This window comes from Bos indicus x Bos taurus, chromosome 25, assembly GCF_003369695.1.
Source record: "Bos indicus x Bos taurus breed Angus x Brahman F1 hybrid chromosome 25, Bos_hybrid_MaternalHap_v2.0, whole genome shotgun sequence".
Classification (NCBI taxonomy): domain Eukaryota; kingdom Metazoa; phylum Chordata; class Mammalia; order Artiodactyla; family Bovidae; genus Bos; species Bos indicus x Bos taurus.
In genome coordinates this window covers 11436544-11453982 of record NC_040100.1, presented here as the reverse complement: position 1 = coordinate 11453982, position 17439 = coordinate 11436544, and positions in this window count along the sequence as shown.

Below are 17439 nucleotides of genomic sequence, written 5' to 3'. Positions count from 1 at the left end.
ACAAGGAGTCAGTCACAACTGAAGTGACTTAGCATGCATATAAAAAGATAGCCTGTTAGGTTGCATCCCACCGAACTGGAAGATTTTCAGGTATCTTTTCTGACCCCAAAATATTTAATCTTCCTATGCAATATAGCCTGGCCTCAATACCACCTGGGAAATGGGGAAAGTTGGCCCATAAGTGGGTCTATAAATTATAACACCATTTTACAATTAGTGCTGTTATGTTTGAGACAAAAGAAATGTGGTGAAATTCCCTGTGTCCGTTTTTTTATGGCCTTACATCAGAACAAAGGCCTTCAAAAGAGATGTGAGCTCTCCTTCATTGAGGTAATACCAGTCCTTGGCCCTCCCCTGAGGACCTCTCTGATCTCCTCCGTAACCCTCCTCCTCCTGCTCCCTCCCTACCCCCTTCCATCATATGTCACAATTTGGGCCACAGGCATGAGGGCCCCCTCCACACCAGCCTCATTCCTCAGAACCCAGTCCAGCAATTAATTACCAGCCAGGGTCCAACAACCCACCAAGGAAAGTACTTTCTTTGAGGCAGGTCCCTGATGGAGAAAGAGGGCTCATCCACACACATGTCTCATTTATCCTTTCTGATCTGTAAAATAGGAAAAGTCATAATAAGGTGTTGAAGGAAAATTCAATGGGATTCTTGAATCTGGCTAGGGAAATCTTTCAGACCCATGATCCCACCTGGGCTGACATTCAGAGTCTCCTCAGTGTACTCCTAACAGGTGAAGAAAAGGCCACAGTCTTTTCAAAAGCCCAAGAGGAAGCAAAGAGAATAGAACAACTCAAGTCATGTTCTTTTCAGATGGGGGAATCAAGCAATCCCAGAAAATGAACCCAACAGGGACCTGAAACAACAAAGAAAGGGAAGGAAGACAGAGGCTGACCTGTTATAAAAGTATGATCCTAAAGGGAATTTGGGCAACAGGAAAGAAACCTGTCAATTGGAATAAGATAAAGGAAATCAATCAGGAGCCAAGGGAAACCCTTCTGCATTCCTGGAGTCTCTCTGAATCCACGGTACCACTGACCCTGAGCCATTGGAAGGGAATGCAGTCCTGAGGTTGCATTTCATTTCCCAGAGTAACCTGAACATCAGTCTTAATTTCAGAAACTAGGTATAGAACCAGATACCCTCACCTCTCTCCGGTCGAGGTTGCCTACTAGGTATTTAAGGACTAATGCTGAAGCTGAAGCTCTAATACTTGGGCCACCTGATGTGAAGAGCTGACTCACTGGAAAAGACCCAGCAGGAGAAGGGGACAACAGAAGACAAGATGGTTGGCTGGCATCACTGACACAATGGACATGAGTTTGAGCAAGCTCCAGGAGATGGTGAAGGACAGGGAAGCCTGGCATGCTACAGTCCATGGACATGACTGAGCAACTGAACAAGAGAAGGAAAAGTCAGAAGATTAAAAAGGTCCAGAGACAAGTACACCTACTGGCTATTGCCCTCCAATGTTCATCCGCTGGCACCGTAAACTGGACAAATTACCCAGACTCTGGACTCTGATGAGTGACCCCTGGTGCCCCTCTGAGGGATGTGTGCTCAGTTCCTCAGTCATGTCCAACTCTTTGTAATACCATGGATTATAGCCTGCCAGGCTCCTCTGTCCTGGGATTATTCCAGCAAAAATACTGGAGTGGGTTGCCATTTCCTACTTCAGGTGATCTTCCTGACATAGGGATGAAGGATAGCGAGCCAAGGCCACTAGGACCCAGTCAGTGAGCCAAACTTTTTGGGTCAGCCAGTGAACTTTTTGACCAACCCAATAAAACAAGAGAGACACTGGGAGAGATGCCCTTGCTGCCCCCGTAAGCGGGATGGAAATGACAGATCCAGGTCACTACCCTTGAAGGCAGATGGTCCAAATAGATGAAGAATGATGGGGCCAGAGGGCTCCTAAGCTGGCAATACAAACTGACTCCTGAAGAGCCCGTGTTGACCTTGAACATGAGGGGAAAGCCTGCTGGTTTCTTAGTAGACACTCATGCCATTTAGTTCTGAATACCAGATCAGGCGAACTCAGTTACAAGAGTTGTCCAATTAAGGGAATGTCAGGGAAGGCCCCAAAATGGGCACGCATAGAGCCATTAAAATGTAAATTGGTTGAACATGAGCTCACCCATTCCTTTCTGTATGTCCCTGAATGCCCTTCCTGCTAGGAAGAGGTATCTTATATTACCCGGGGGTTGCTATCCACCTAATGGAAAACAAACTGAAGACTGATGCCCTCTTCGACTAAGGGCATAAAGTGATATCGTGGATGACTACTACCAAGTCTTGCAGACATAGCAAGTCAACCTCTCTGGAGTAAATTGAGGTCTAGGCCCAGGGATGGTGAGATGAGCTGTAGGAGCCAGTCCTGTGATAGGTCATCTAAAACCCGGCCCAGTAGAAAGCAGTACCCTCTTGGGACTTTACTGACTGTCCAGTGGTTATGACTCTGAGCTCTCAATGTGCGGGGCCCTGGTCAGGGAACTAAGATTTCTCATGCCGTTTGGTGCAGCCAAAGAAAAGAAAGAAAGAAAGCAGTCCCCTCTCTATTGAGAGGCCTTATTGGGACTGCCTTTGTCATACAGGACCTAACTGACCAGGGCCTTGTTCAGTTCAGTCGCTCAGTCATGTCTGACTCTTTGCAACCCCATGGACTGCAGCACGCCAGGCCTCCCTGTCCATCACCAACTCCCGGAGTTTATTCAAACTCATGTCCATAGAGTCAGTGATGCCATTCAACCATCTCATCCTCTGTCATCCCTTTCTTCTCCCGCCTTCAATCTCTCCCAGCCTTGTTAGACCATGCCAATCAGCCTGTAATATCCTCATTCTTCCTGTAAAGACACCCAGTGGAAATACTAGATGGTATAGGACCTCAGGGCAGTCAATGAAGCACCCAGGATATAGGCAGTGGCTCCTCATCCCTACACCCTGCTGAACACTCTCTTGTCCACCAAGACTTTGTGTTCTGTATTAGATAGAAAATATGTCTTATCCTGTATTCCATTAGCCACAGAGTCACAAGAGATATTTGCTGTTGAGTGTCAGGACCCAAATGAGCAACAACAACAACAATACTGCTGGATAGTCCTGCACCAAGTATTCAAAAATTCCCCAGTCATCTTTAGGGAAACTTTAGCTAAAGATCTAAAAGACCTAAAGATCTATATCTGGAGGATGAAACTCTCCTCCAGTGTGTTAATGATATTCTGATTATCAGCCCTTTTAAGGAGGCATCTGATAAAGATACTATAACCACTCTGAACAATTTACCTGATAAAGGATTTAAGGTGCCCAAGACAAAGTTTCAAATATCATAATCTAGGGTGACTTAATGGGCTTCCCAAGTGGCTCAGCAGTAAAGAATCCATCTGCAATGCAGGAGCTGCAGGAGACTCAGGTTTGGTCCCTGGATTGGGAAGATCCCCGGCAGAAGGGCATGGCTACCCATTCCAGTATTCTTGCCTGGGGAATTCCATGACAGAGGAGCCTGGAGGGCTGCAGTCCATGGGGTCACAGACAGTCGGACAAGACTGAAGTGCCTTAAAACACAGGGTGACTTAATGAAGCTTCATGCTCACAGAAGGTCAGGAAAACCTACCCCAGGAAAGGAAGGAAACCACCTGCAGCCTCAACCCTCCTAAAACTAGAAGCATCTTAGGGGAAGTCTGGGTTTTGCCACATCGGGATCCTTAACTGTCCTGTCTGATAGCTAGGCCTCTGCATGAAAAGTTGAAAGCAGTGGTTAAGGATTTTTTTTCCCAATGGAATTCAGAATGCGAAAGGGCCTTTCAAGAATCGGAAAAGCAAGACAGTTCCCTGGTGGCCTGATTGTTAGGCGTCTGGGTTTTCACCGCAATGTTCCGGGTTCAAGCCCTGGGTGGGGAACTGAGAGCCTGCAAGCCACTCAGTGAGAGAAAAAAAGAACTGAAAAAGCAATTACTTCAGACCCCTGCCCTGGCCCACCCAGATATAGCTGAAACCTAACCCTAACCTTTGTATTCATGAGAGATGGGGGAATTGCCCGAGGGGTGTTAGGTTAAAAACTGGGACCCCTTTACTCCAGTGGTTTCCTTGCCTCCAGGAGCAGCTATTATCGCCCTGCTAAAAGAGGCTAAAAGGTTCATGTTGGGTCAGCCAATCCCTATGTGGACTCCACACCAGGTTCAGGCCTTAGTAAGTTCTAAGGGAACAGGCTGGTTATCCCCCAGAAGGTTGCTTCAACTCAGGCTATGCTTTTTTGAAAAAAAAAAAAAAAAATTATTTTAAATTAATCTATTTGCAGGGCAGCAATGGAGACACAGACATAGAGAAAAGACTTACGGACACCACAGGCGGAGAGGAAGGAGAGGGTGGAACGATTTGGGAGAGTAGCAGGGAAACATATACACTAGCATACGTAAAACAGATAGTGGGAATTTGCTGCATGACTCAGGGAACTCAAAAGAGGCTATGCTTTTAGGCAACCCAGTTGCTACCAGAAAAGCCTGTCACCGGTTCCCCACAGAAACAGGGACCCTGGAGCAGGACTCCACAGACACCACCTAGTCCAGTCACCTCTCCCTCACCTAGAAAGTAAGCCTCTAGCAAATGCCGGGGAGAGTTGGCTCACAGGAGGGAGCAGATTTCTGGAAGGGAGAAAAGCTGGCAGGAAACAGTAATATACCACTCAAGCCTTGGAAGCAAGAAGCCTAGCCCCAGGGGCTTATGCCCCAAATGAAGGGCTATTACTCCTTACCTGAGGCAGAGAGGGGTTTTGTCACTGGCAAAGCCCATTAACAATTCTCAGGAAATAACAAGACAATCTAGGTAATAAAATAAAGGCTAACCTTTTTTTTTTTTTTAGTCCTTTGAGCTTAGTCAATGCTCATAGAGTGTGGTGGGCTGAGGCCCTCCCTAGGCGGGCCGTGTGCAGAATCGCAGCGCACGGCACCTCAGTTCAAGATGGCGGCAGCGGCTGGCTGTGTGCAGAGGCCTAGGGTACTCGGATCTGGAGCGTGAGTAGCCCCAGCCCAGCGAGAACTCCGCCCGCTCCCCTCCCCACTGATGAGATCTCCATAAAGCAGCGTGTTGGGAGCGGTGCGCTCTGGAGTGGGTGCTCCTAGGTCTTACTTGTTTAATGAAGGAAGAAGAACCTTCCTTTGCTTTTGAAGTGAATGCGTTCTCCTTCTATTGGCTCCAGGGACCCCAGGCAGGAGGACCCTTGTTGGGGCCCCACTCAAAAAGGTCAGTAACAATAAGGTAAGGCCCAGCCCCTTCGTTTGTGCTTAGTCTAGTGTCATTGGCCTGTAGGAGGCTGTCTGCAGTCCTTGCACTTCACGCTTGGGATTAGAGTTTCGCTTGGTGCGTGGGTGGGAGGAGAACAGCTGGGGTCAACAGCTCCATTGGAGATGGCCACGGTGTGTTGCGAGCAATAGGCCTGCGCTGGACCTGCAAGAACTCCGGTCCGCAAGTTCTCCGAGAGAACTCCGCCCCTCCCTCTGTGAACAGGAATGCCATAAACCAACTCCCACAATGGCCTGTCCAGGGGAACAGGTACTTAACAAGGGTCCCCAAGTCAGGGTCTTTGGCCCGTTAGGAACTGGACTGCAAAGTAGGAGGTGAATGGCAGTGAATGAGTGAAGCTTCATCTGCCACTCCCCTCCCCATCGCTCACATTACCTCCTGAACCATCCCCCCCACCCTCAGCCCATTCCCGTGGAAAAATTATTTTCCACAAAACCAGGTCCCTGGTGCCTAAAAGGTTGAAAACCGCTGCTTTAGAGCATAAGCTTCTGCCTCTCCACTCTTTGAAGTCCAGAATGTTCCTTTGTTTCTGCACTGAGTTCAGTCTCCCTGGGGCCTGATTGAAAAGGCGGGTGGTGACACTAGGTCTCAAAGTTGTGAGAAGGCAGAGATGCGGTGCTTTCTCAGTATAGGAGGTCACAGCATCAGCGGTGGCAAGGTGGTGGTCCTGGTGTTCAAGAGGCCAAGCGGAGTGTCCAGAGCTCAGGGCCAGCATCAACGGCATCCTCATTAATTCAGTTTTGTGGTGGGATTTTGGGCATTGTGCCTGGAAGCTGAAACTCAAATCTGGTTCTTCATCCCCTGGTGAGTATATGAGCTATCCTTTATCCGTAAAATAACAGACAGACAACCCCTCAAGCATACAAACGGAAAAACCTTCCTTTTCCAGTTGATCATATGGAGTGAGCCTCAGCATCTGAACTTCCAAGGATGGTCTATTGTAGTGTTATCCAGGGAGGCAAAGATCCCCATGCATAAGGATGCCTTTCTACACAGGAAAGAAGTTGTAGAAGGCTGGGTTTTTGTCCCGAAGCAAGGGTTATCTCAAGTTTGTATGGTTGTAAGCTACAGAGGAGCCTACAGACAAGAAGAAAAAAAATTTCTCTCAAAATGCAGCTAGGAATATATTTTGAATGCCTAGAGAGGTTTTTATTTGAGACCATGTAAACTGTATCACGGCTTCCCTGGTGGCTCAGTGGTAAAGAATCCACCTGCAGTGCAGGCAACTGCCAGGAGACTTGGGTTCCATCCCTGGGTCAGCAAGATCCCCTGGAGAAGGAAATGGCAACCCACTCCAGAATTCTTGCCTGAGAAATCCCATGGTCAGAGGAGCCTCACAGGCTACAGTCCATGGGATACCAAGGAGTTTGACATGACTGAGCTACTACACCACCATGACCAATCTGTCTCACAGAGCCACAAAAGAGCATTTTGGCAAGAAAAATTGGAAGGCCATGGTTCTAGTTGGCTTCCTGGACATGAAATGACCTGCAGGGAATCCCTGTAGAAGCCTCTTACAGTCCTTTGCTATCCCACCAGGATGTATTACTTAAAAATCACACCCTTAAATTTCAGCATGGGGTATCTTGATAGATGGCACTCTGTAGTATAGTTTATTTGAACATTGACAGATTCCTGCCAAAATCAATCATTTCTCTTTGGCATAGTTGAATTTGAACTAATTTTTTTTTTTTTTTGGACAGTGATTAGCCTACAGTTTGCACTGGGTGTTAAGTCTTTTCCTGTTGAAAAGCTTCACCCCAGTGTACTCATCCATCTTCCTATTAACTACAGTGGGTGGGCAGGCTACCCATGTGTCTGAAATAGGAATCAAGTTGCCTCCTGTGTACAAGCTAAAATGAAGTAGGACTCAGAAAGCCCTCTTTTATTCTATCTAAAATTGGAATCTCGTCTGACCTAAGAGCATTCCTAGCCCTTCTGATTCTGGCAAGTATTATGACATAGGTTTTAGGCAGTGTTAATCATCTGGCAGTGTTAATCAAAGATGAGCACAATAAAGTACAGAAATGGTATGGCTCTAACAGAAGCATAAAATATTAAGAAGAGGTGGCAAGAATATACAGAACTATACAAAAAAGACCTTCATGACTCAGATAACCACGATGGTGTGATCACTCACCTAGAGCCAGACATCCTGGAATGTGAAGTCAAGTGGGCCTTAGGAAGCATCACTGTGAACAAAGCTAGTGGAGGTGATGGAATTCCAGTTGAGCTATTTCAAATCCTGAAAGATGATGCTGTGAAAGTGCTGTATTCAATGTACCAGCAAATCTAGAAAACTCAGCAGTGGCCACAGGACTGGAAAAGGTCAGTTTTCATTCCAATCCCAAAGAAAGGCAATGCCAAAGAGTGCTCAAACTACTGCACAATTGCACTCATCTCACACACGAGCAAAGTAATGCTCAAAATTCTCCTAGCCAGGCTTCAACAGTACGTGAACCGTGGACTTCCAGATGTTCAAGCTGGATTTAGAAAAGGCAAAGGAACCAGAGATCAAATTGCCAACATCTGCTGGATCATGGAAAAAGCAAGAGAGGTCCAGAAAAGCATCTATTTCTGCTTTATTGACTATGCCAAAGCCTTTGTGTGGATCACAACAAACTGTGGAAAATTCTTCAAGAGATGGGAATACCAGACCACCTGACCTGCCTCCTGAGAAATCTGTATGCAGGTCAAGAAGCAACAGTTAGAACTGGACATGAAACAACAGACTGGTTCCAAATCAGGAAAAGAGTATGTCAAGGCTGTATATTGTCACCCTGCTTATTTAACTTATATGCAGAGTACATCATGCAAAATGCCAGGCTGGATGAAGCACAAGCTGGAATCAAGATTGCTGGGAGAAATATCAGTAACCTCACATATGCAGATGGTACCACCCTTATGGTAGAAAGTGAAGACGAACTAAAGAGCCTCTTGATGAAAGTGAGAGAGTGAAAAAGTTGGCTTAAAACTCAACATTCAGGAAACTAAGATCATGGCATCTGGTCCCATCACTTCATGGCAAATAGATGGGGAAGCAATGAGAGACTTTATTTTTGAGGGGCTCCAAAATCAAGTGTAGATGGTGACTGTAGCCATGAAATTAAAAGACACTTGCTCTTTGGAAGGAAATCTATGACCAACCTAGATAGCATATTAAAAAGCTGAGATGTTACTTTACCAACAAAGGTCCGTCCAGTCAAAGCTATGGTTTTTCCAGTAGTCATGTATGGATGTGAGAGTTGGGCTATAAGAAAGCTGAGTGCCGAAGAATTGATGCTTTTGAACTGTGGTGTTGAAGAAAACTCTTGACAATCCCTTGGACTGAAAGGAGATCCAACCAGTCAATCCTAAAAAAAATCAGTCCTGAATATTCACTGGAAGGACTGATGCTGAAGCTGAAACTCCAATACTTTGGCCACCTGATGTGAAGAACTGACTCACTGGAAAAGACCGTGATGCTGGGAAAGATTTAAGGTGAGGAAAAGGGGATGCCAGAGGATGAGATGGTTGGATGGCATCACTGACACGATGGACATGCGTTTGAGTAGTCTCTGGGAGTTGGTGATGGACAGGGAACCCTGGCATGCTGCAGTCCATAGGGTCACAGAGACCTGGACATGACTGACTGACTGAACTGACTGAATCATCTGGGATTTTTGCAAAGATCATCAAGTTTAGTGCAAAAACTGTCCACAGAATGGAAGGCTGATGATAGATTAATAAAAGCATTATGAAGCCTTCATTGTTCATAACTAACTATACTTCATGTAGCTGCTGCTGCTGCTGCTGCTGCTAAGTCGCTTCAGTCGTGTCTGACTCTGTGCAACCCCAGAGACAGAAGCCCACCAGGCTCCCTCGTCCCTGGGATTCTCCAGGCAAGAACACTGGAGTGGGTTGCTGTTTCCTTCTCCAATGCATGAAAGTGAAAAGTGCAAGTGAAGTCGCTCAGTCGTGTCCGACTCTTCAAGACCCCGTGGACTGCAGCCCACCAGGCTCCTCCATCCATGGGATTTGCCAGGCAAGAGTACTGGAGTGGGATGCCATTGCCTTCTCCAGCCCTCAAGATTTGTCACATATAGCAGAGTGTAGGGTTGTACCTGTGGGCAAGTTGTACCCAAAACCTTTTGCTCTTCATGCAAGATGCTTGTTTCAGAGGCTTGCTACAAAGAAAGACTACATAGAATTCTGAGAATAAATCCATTAAGTTAAGGAGTCTGTAACATCTTCTGGATGACAGAAAGTTTAATTTTTGAAGATGGGGTAAATCTATATTCATTCTGAGGGATCTGTAATCTGAAAAGGCATTTCATGTAGAATTTTTGGCAAGGATTGGGTAAATACCTACACTTTGTCTTAAAGATAATGAGATGTGTTGTTACAGAGGAGTTTTCCTTTACCAGATATAGAGAATTCTGGAGTCTATGAAATATAGAGAGTTCATCTTCAGGATGTACACTCCAAGAGACTAACTCTTTTAGTGGTTAGTACTTGTCTTTCTACTGTTCCTTACAGAAGTCATCTCGTGGGCAGCTATGCCACCACATCTGTTTAAGCTAAATCCAAATTTCATTAAAAGTAAAATTTTGGCAAATGAAGTTGTTTATGAGAGGCTTTGAGCTTGAATTTCTATGTAGCTTCTTACTCATTCCAATTGTGATGTCAATTGCCTAATTTTTTCAAGGTTGTACTTTTTCTTTCTTGGCATTTCAATTAACATACCAGGTCATCATTCTCCTGATGGATTGGATGTGTTGGATAGCAATCAGGAATATGTTTAAACAGCCTCTAATGAGCAGTTGGGTTTTATTATTATTATTTCACCCTTAGTATCCTAGAATGTTATTTAGGAAAACTTAAAATCTGGAATTTCTTTTGAAGATATAGTTGTTTACTCACAGCAAGAGAAGATGGGAAATAGGTTTGAGGGCTTGTACTCGGATGGAGAAGCTCTATACAGTCAGCAAAAACAAAACCTGGAGCTGACTGTGGCTCAGATCATGAACTCCTTATTGCCAAATTCAGACTTAAATTGAAGAAAGTAGGGAATACCACTTGACCATTCAGATATGACCTAAATTAAATCCCTTATGATTATACAGTGGAAGTGAGAAATAGATTTAAGGGCCTAGATCTGATAGACAGAGTGCCTGATGAACTATGGAATGAGGTTCATGACATTGTACAGGAGACAGGGATCAAGACCATCCCCATGGAAAAGAAATGCAAAAAAGCAAAATGGCTGTCTGAGGAGGCCTTACAAATAGCTGTGAAAAGAAGAGAAGCGAAAAGCAAAGAAGAAAAGGAAAGATATTCCCATCTGAATGCTAGTTCCAAAGAATAGCGAGGAGAGATAGGAAAGCCTTCCTCAGTGATCAATGCAAAGAAATAGAGGAAAACAACAGAATGGGAAAGATTAGAGATTTCTTCAAGAAAATTAGAGATACCAAGGGAACATTTCATGCAAAGATGGGCTCAATAAAGGACAGAAATGGTATGGAGCTAACAGAAGCAGCAGATTTTAAGAAGAGGTGGCAAGAATACATAGAAGAACTGTACAAAAAAGAGCTTCACGACCCAGATAATCACGATGCTGTGATCACTCACCCTAGAGCCAGACAACCTGGAATGTGAAGTCAAGTGGGCCTTAGAAAGCATCACTACGAACAAAGCTAGTGGAGGTGATAGAATTCCAGTTGAGCTGTTTCAAATCCTGGAAGATGATGCTGTGAAAGTGCTGCACTCAATATGCCAGCAAATTTGGGAAACTCAGCAGTGGCCACAGGACTGGAAAAGGTCAGTTTTCATTCTAATCCCAAAGAAAGGCAATGCCAAAGAATGCTCAAACTACTGCACAATTGCACTCATCTCACATGCTAGTAAAGTAATGCTCAGAATTCTCCAAGTCAGGCTTCAGCAATACGTGAACCATGAACTTCCAGATATTCAAGCTGGATTTAGAAAAGGCAAAGGAACCAGAGATCAAATTGCCAACGTCTGCTGGATCATGGAAAAAGCAAGAGAGTTCCAGAAAAACATCTATTTGTGCTTTATTGACTATGCCAAAGCCTTTGACTGTGTGGATCACAATAAACTATAGAAAATTCTGAAAGAAATGGGAATACCAGACCACCTGACCTGCCTCTTGAGAAACCTCTATGCAGGTCAGGAAGCAACAGTTAGAACTGGATATGGAACAACAGACTGGTTCCAAATAGGAAAAGGAGTACGTCAAGGCTGTATATTGTCACCCTGCTTATTTAACTTATATGCAGAGTACATCATGAGAAACGCTGGGTTGGAAGAAGCACAAGCTGGAATCAAGATTGCCAGGAGAAATATCAATAACCTCAGATATGCAGATGACACCACCCTTATGGCACAAAGTGAAGAGGAACTCAAAAGCCTCTTGATGAAAGTGAAAGTGGAGAGTGAAAAAGTTGGCTTAAAGCTCAACATTCAGAAAACGAAGATCATGGCATCTGGTCCCATCACTTCATGGGAAATAGATGGGGAAAGAGGAAATAGTGTCAGACTTTATTTTTGGGGGCTCCAAAATCACTACAGATGGTGACTGCCACCATGAAATTAAAAGACGCTTACTCCTTGGAAGGAAAGTTATGACCAACCTAGATAGCATATTCAAAAGCAGAGGCATTACTTTGCCAACAAAGGTCTGTCTAGTCAAGGCTATGGATTTTCCAGTAGTCATGTATGGATGTGAGAGTTGGACTGTGAAGAAAGCTGAGCGCCAAAGAACTGATGCTTTTGAACTGTAGTGTTGGAGAAGACTCTTGAGAGTCCCTTGGACTGCAAGGAGATCCAACCAGTCCGTCCTAAAGGAGATCAGTCCTGGGTGTTCTTTGGAAGGACTGATGCTGAAACTGAAACTGCAGTACTTTGGCCACCTCATGCGAAGAGTTGACTCATTGGAAAAGACCCTGATGCTGGGAGGGATTTGGGGCAGGAGGAGAAGGGGACGACTGAGGATGAGATGGCAGGATGGCATCACCGACTCGATGGACATGAGTTTGAGTAAACTCCGGGAGTTGGTGATGAACAGGGAGGCCTGGCATGCTGTAATTCATGGGATCTCAAAGAGCTGGACACGACTGAGCAACTGAACTGAACAGAACTCAGTGTTTACTCAGGTCAAGACCTATTAGTCATGGTCCAGACAAATTGTCTACCTCAGGAGCCCAAAAAGTGTTCATCAGATTCAAATCCAGTTCTATTTGGTTTGGGGTTCATATCGTTTATATTTTCAATTATTAGGTTATCCATTTCTATACTGGGTTTCCCAGGTGGCTCAGTGGTAAAAAGAAATCCACTTGCCAATGCAGGAGATGCAGGAGACCTGGGTTTGATCCTTAGTCCAGGAAGATCCCCTGCAGAAGGAAATGGCAACACACTCCAGTATTCTTGCCTGGAGAATTCCATGGACAGAGTAGCCGGTGGACTACAGTCTATGGGTTGCAAAGACTTGGACATGACTGAGAATGCACATACCACCACCATTTCTATGCTTTTTCAGAATAAGTTAGAGATTAATTAGAAATATAGGTAATAGGAATGAATGAAGAACTTGGGCCAACTTGTTAGTTTTTTTTTTTTAAGTAATCTTACTTTGATTTACACAATTTTAAAACATATTTATTTTATCTATTTATTTGATCTTCAGTTTTTGTTGTAGCATGTGGAATTTTCTAGTTTCAGCATGTGGGATCTATATATAATTTAATTTATTCATTTAAGGTATACAGTTCAGTGTTCTCTAATATGTTCACAGTTGCTCCATCATCACCATCATCTAATTTTAGAACATTTTTGACCCCTCAAAAGAAACCCCAAATCCATTAGCAGACACTCCCCATCTGCTGAACCCCCAGCCCTAGGCAACTACTAATCTACCTTGTGTATCTATAGGTTTGTGTATTCTAAAATTTCATATAATGAAATCACAACATGTGGTCTTTGCTGACTAGCTTCTTTTACTTTGCATAATGTTTTCAAGGTTCATTTGTGTCGTAGAGTTGTAGCATATATCCATACTTCATTCCTTTTTGTTGCTAAATAATATTCCATTGTATGGATAGACCACATTTGGTTATCCATTCATCAGTTGATGAACATTGGGGTTGTTTCCACTTTTGAGCTACTGTGAATCATATTGCTGTGAGCACTCATGTAGAAGTTTCGGTGTGTACATATGTTTTTCGTTCTCTTGTTATATATTTAGGAATGAAATCACTAGGATTTTTTTGAGGAATGGCCAGGCTATTTTCCAGAAAGACTGTACACTTTCATTCCTATCAGTGATGGTTGAAGAATTCAATTTCTTCCCATAGTTGCCAGAACTTATCATTTTTTGTTACTCTGTTTGTAATGAAGCCTTTATTCTCACTTTTTCTGTGCCCTCCTGTCCTCTGGTGTCCAGTTTCCCAGGCTGTTTCCTGGCTTGCCCCTGTTGCAATGAGCTAGCTGAGGTTATTGTGTGTGGAACTCATATTTTAAACTTTCCCTTTTTCCTTCAAAATGTAGCCATCCCATATGCTAGTTCATTATGACTCTGCTGTGTTTATATATCAATTTAATAAACTTATTTTTTTAAGAAGCAATGACTGATAATATTTTGCCATGCTACCTCTCCCTGGAATTCTGGATTTTAATAGAAGACTGTTGAAGAGTCTATGGGATACCTTAGTCTATGGGATAAGTTAGTCATAGCAAAGTATAGGTAGGATGCAAGGAATGGTTGAGAAATATGTTTTTAGCTGAACCCATGTCACTAATCTGACTTAGTTTCTTTTCTTGGACAGCTCTGCAAAGGTGTCTAGGATAAGGAGCTCTCAGAACTGAAAGATACAGTCCTCTTTCTTCCTGTCCTATACTGTATACTATTGTTTTGGTCTAACTATAAGTAAAATCATACTTGGCTTATTACTTAGCCAAATTCAGGAAAATGAAAATAGTTAATCCTTAGCAGACTATACTGGTATTGGGAAGTTGGTCAAATCAATGGATTCAAATCAGACTAACTACATATATTTTCAAAGAGTATCTAAAGGGTTCTAGTCTTCTCCACAAGCTACCACCTTGGATGCTGTGTCTGCATTCCAGGGATTTACTTGAAGAGTACTTATAAACAGAAGATCTTAAAGAACATTTTACCTGTTTTTGAATTGATGGGAAAATTAGGCTTTCTAGTAAATTATTAGTCAAGTCAATCACTTTATTGGGTTGTAAATGCTGCTATTTATGTTGTTGCTTCTCCCCTGGCACATACTTGGCTATCATCATGTTATGGAAGTTGGCTCTTATGGTTCTGCTCTTCATGAGAAAAGGAGCTGCCGAAAACAAGGTTCCACACTGTATAATTTCTATGGCTTGTATTAATGCAGACAGTATAGTCACCATAAAGAAGAAAAATTACCAGTGGAAGATAAAACTAAAATACTAGTTGCATTACAATCGCATTCTAGTGCTGCAATAAATTGAGTGAAGCCAATAAAGCAAAACTAACTGAAGATATTTGGCACAAACCAAAAATGAAATGAGAGTCATTACGCTGTCTGCTACAGGGACATGCCTCGAGGTAGTTAAAGCAATAAACTACCTGGGAGTAATCTTTACTTATTTTAAATTGCATATTCCAATTGCTAAGCTGTTTCTGGCATTTTTGCCACACTTAACTTTATGGAGTTAAGGAAAGAATTACATGTCTGAATAAGTCATGTTCTAGTAAATGTGCTTCCTATCTCCAGGAACTCATACCTGACTTGAGTCCTAATATTGTTTATTCTAAGGTTAATCATGGTGGTCTTCCCTAAATTAGCTCTTCTCCAACAGACTGGAAGTGAATTGATCCTGAACTCTAATAACTACTTATTTTATCAGTAGCTTCCAATCTTTCTTACTATGCGCTCAGTTGCTTAGTTGTGTCCGACTCTTTGTGACGCCATGAACCGTAGCCCACCAGGCTCCACTGAATCTGCTTGGAGTGCAGGAGACCCAAGTTTGATCCCTGGGTTGGGAAGATCTCCTGGAGGAGGGAATGGCAACCCACTCCAGTATTCTTGCCTGGAGAATTCTATGGACAGTGGAGCCTGGAAGGTTACAGTCCATGGGGTCGCAAAGAGTCAGATACGACTTAGTGACTAGCACTTTAACTTTTCAGGCTCCACTGTCCATGGGATTTTCCAGGCAAGAATACTGGAGTGGGTTGCCATTTCCTTCCTTATTGATCCTGGGCTTTTTAGGTTTTCAGGATCAATGAGCTTTTCTTTGGACTAAAGGAACTCAAATAGGTCAAACCCATTGGGATTTTAGAAGTGAACTTTGGGCTTCCCTAGTAGCTCAGTTGGTAAAGAATCCACCTGCAATGCAGGAGACCCTGGTTTGATTCCTGGGTTGGCAAGATCTGCTGGAGAAGGGATTGGCTACCCACCCCAGTATTCTTGGGCTTCCCTGGTGGCTCAGCTTTTTAAGAATCTGCCTGCAATGAAGGAGACCTGGGTTTGATCCCTGGGTTAGGAAGATCCCCTGGAGAAGGGAAAGGCTACCCATGCCAGTATTCTGGCCTGGAGAATTCCATGGACTGTATAGTCCACAGGGTCGCAAAGAGTCGGACACTACTGAGCGACCTTTTCACTTTCACGTTCACACAGTTTTAGGTAGTTTCCCTGGGAGACAGACTATCTGAGCTGATGGGTGATTTGCCCAGGTGTACTGTTCTTTTAAATGTTAATAGATCTTTTACTTTCAAGAAATGCTCTCTTAAGTCAGCAACCTAGAAAGTAATCCTGTCTTTTAAAGGATAAGAATTTACAAAGTCAGATAAAATCTGGTCAGTGGATTACCTCAGCAGTAGGAGGCGGGCACCATCCTTTCCTGGATAAACCAGTGGCAGAGTTAGGGCGGTTCTCCTGCAGTGCTGAGAATAGAAGGAGCCTGGGGAGTTCCCGAAAGGTGAGCAAGCCCTGTAGAGAGAAAGAATAAACTTATTCTTGCTCTTGCTTAGTTATATTTTGACAGTTCAAATGTATTAGCAGAACTGTTTCATTCAGTCATTGAGCAGCTTTTTGGTCTTTGTCTTTGAAGAGAGTGTCCTCATACATTACTAGTGGGAGTATAAATCAGTGCATCCTTTGTGGAGGTCATTTTGTCGACATTCATTAAAAGTCTTAAAAATAACATGTGATTTGGCCTAATAGTTACACCTAGGAGTTTATACTAGGGAGATCATCATGACCAGGCTAAATAAGTTTGTACAAAAAGCATGGTTTGTAGCAGCAATAAGTTAAAACCATCTTGGCATCTCAGAATTGGAGAGTGTTTGAATAAGTTCTCATAAATGCACGAAGGAGACTATCATACCTACAGCCACTAAATGAGCTATCAGGGGACCTGGAGGGGAAAACTCAACTTTGGGAAAAGGTGGGTGAAATATTACCTGAGAAGCAGGTTACAAAATAGCAAGAATAGGATGATGTCTTTTTTTGCTATTAAAATATGCATATTTACATAAAACAAATTCATGTATCAGACTGTTAAGTGTGGTTGTGTCTGGTGGTAGTATTGTGACTTGCTTTCTTCCCTTGTATGTTTTGCAGGTCTATTACAATGAATATGTATTACTTTTGTAACGAGATAAAAATATGGCTTGAGAAAAATCTTAAATGAAATTCATATATTACAATGATTATTCCAATGTGAAATATTATCCTTCCTTCCATCTTTAGGCTAGAAGTAGACTGAGTCCTAGACAGCCCCGATTCTCTTCTCCTGGGCTTCCCTTCTTTACCCTGGCCTGGGAAGAACCACTGTCTGTGCATCTTTGGGGTTGAGGGTCATTTGATCTTTGGGGTTGGGAGTCTCTGATCCCATAGGGATCGTATCAGCTGCCTTTGTGGAGTGTATGTATGGGGGGTGGGTTCATGGAGATGTTGTGAAACATCTTCTGATACTCTAATCCTTTCCAAAATTCACTTCTTCTTTGTTGCCTTGGAAGTTTTATGAATGTTGGGGAGCATGTCTTCTGATGACCTTCATGCCCCTTTGAGAGAGTCAGTCTTTGGATAATGTGAACAACTGCTCTGAAGTCAAAGGAATATGGATTCACTTCTGTCTCT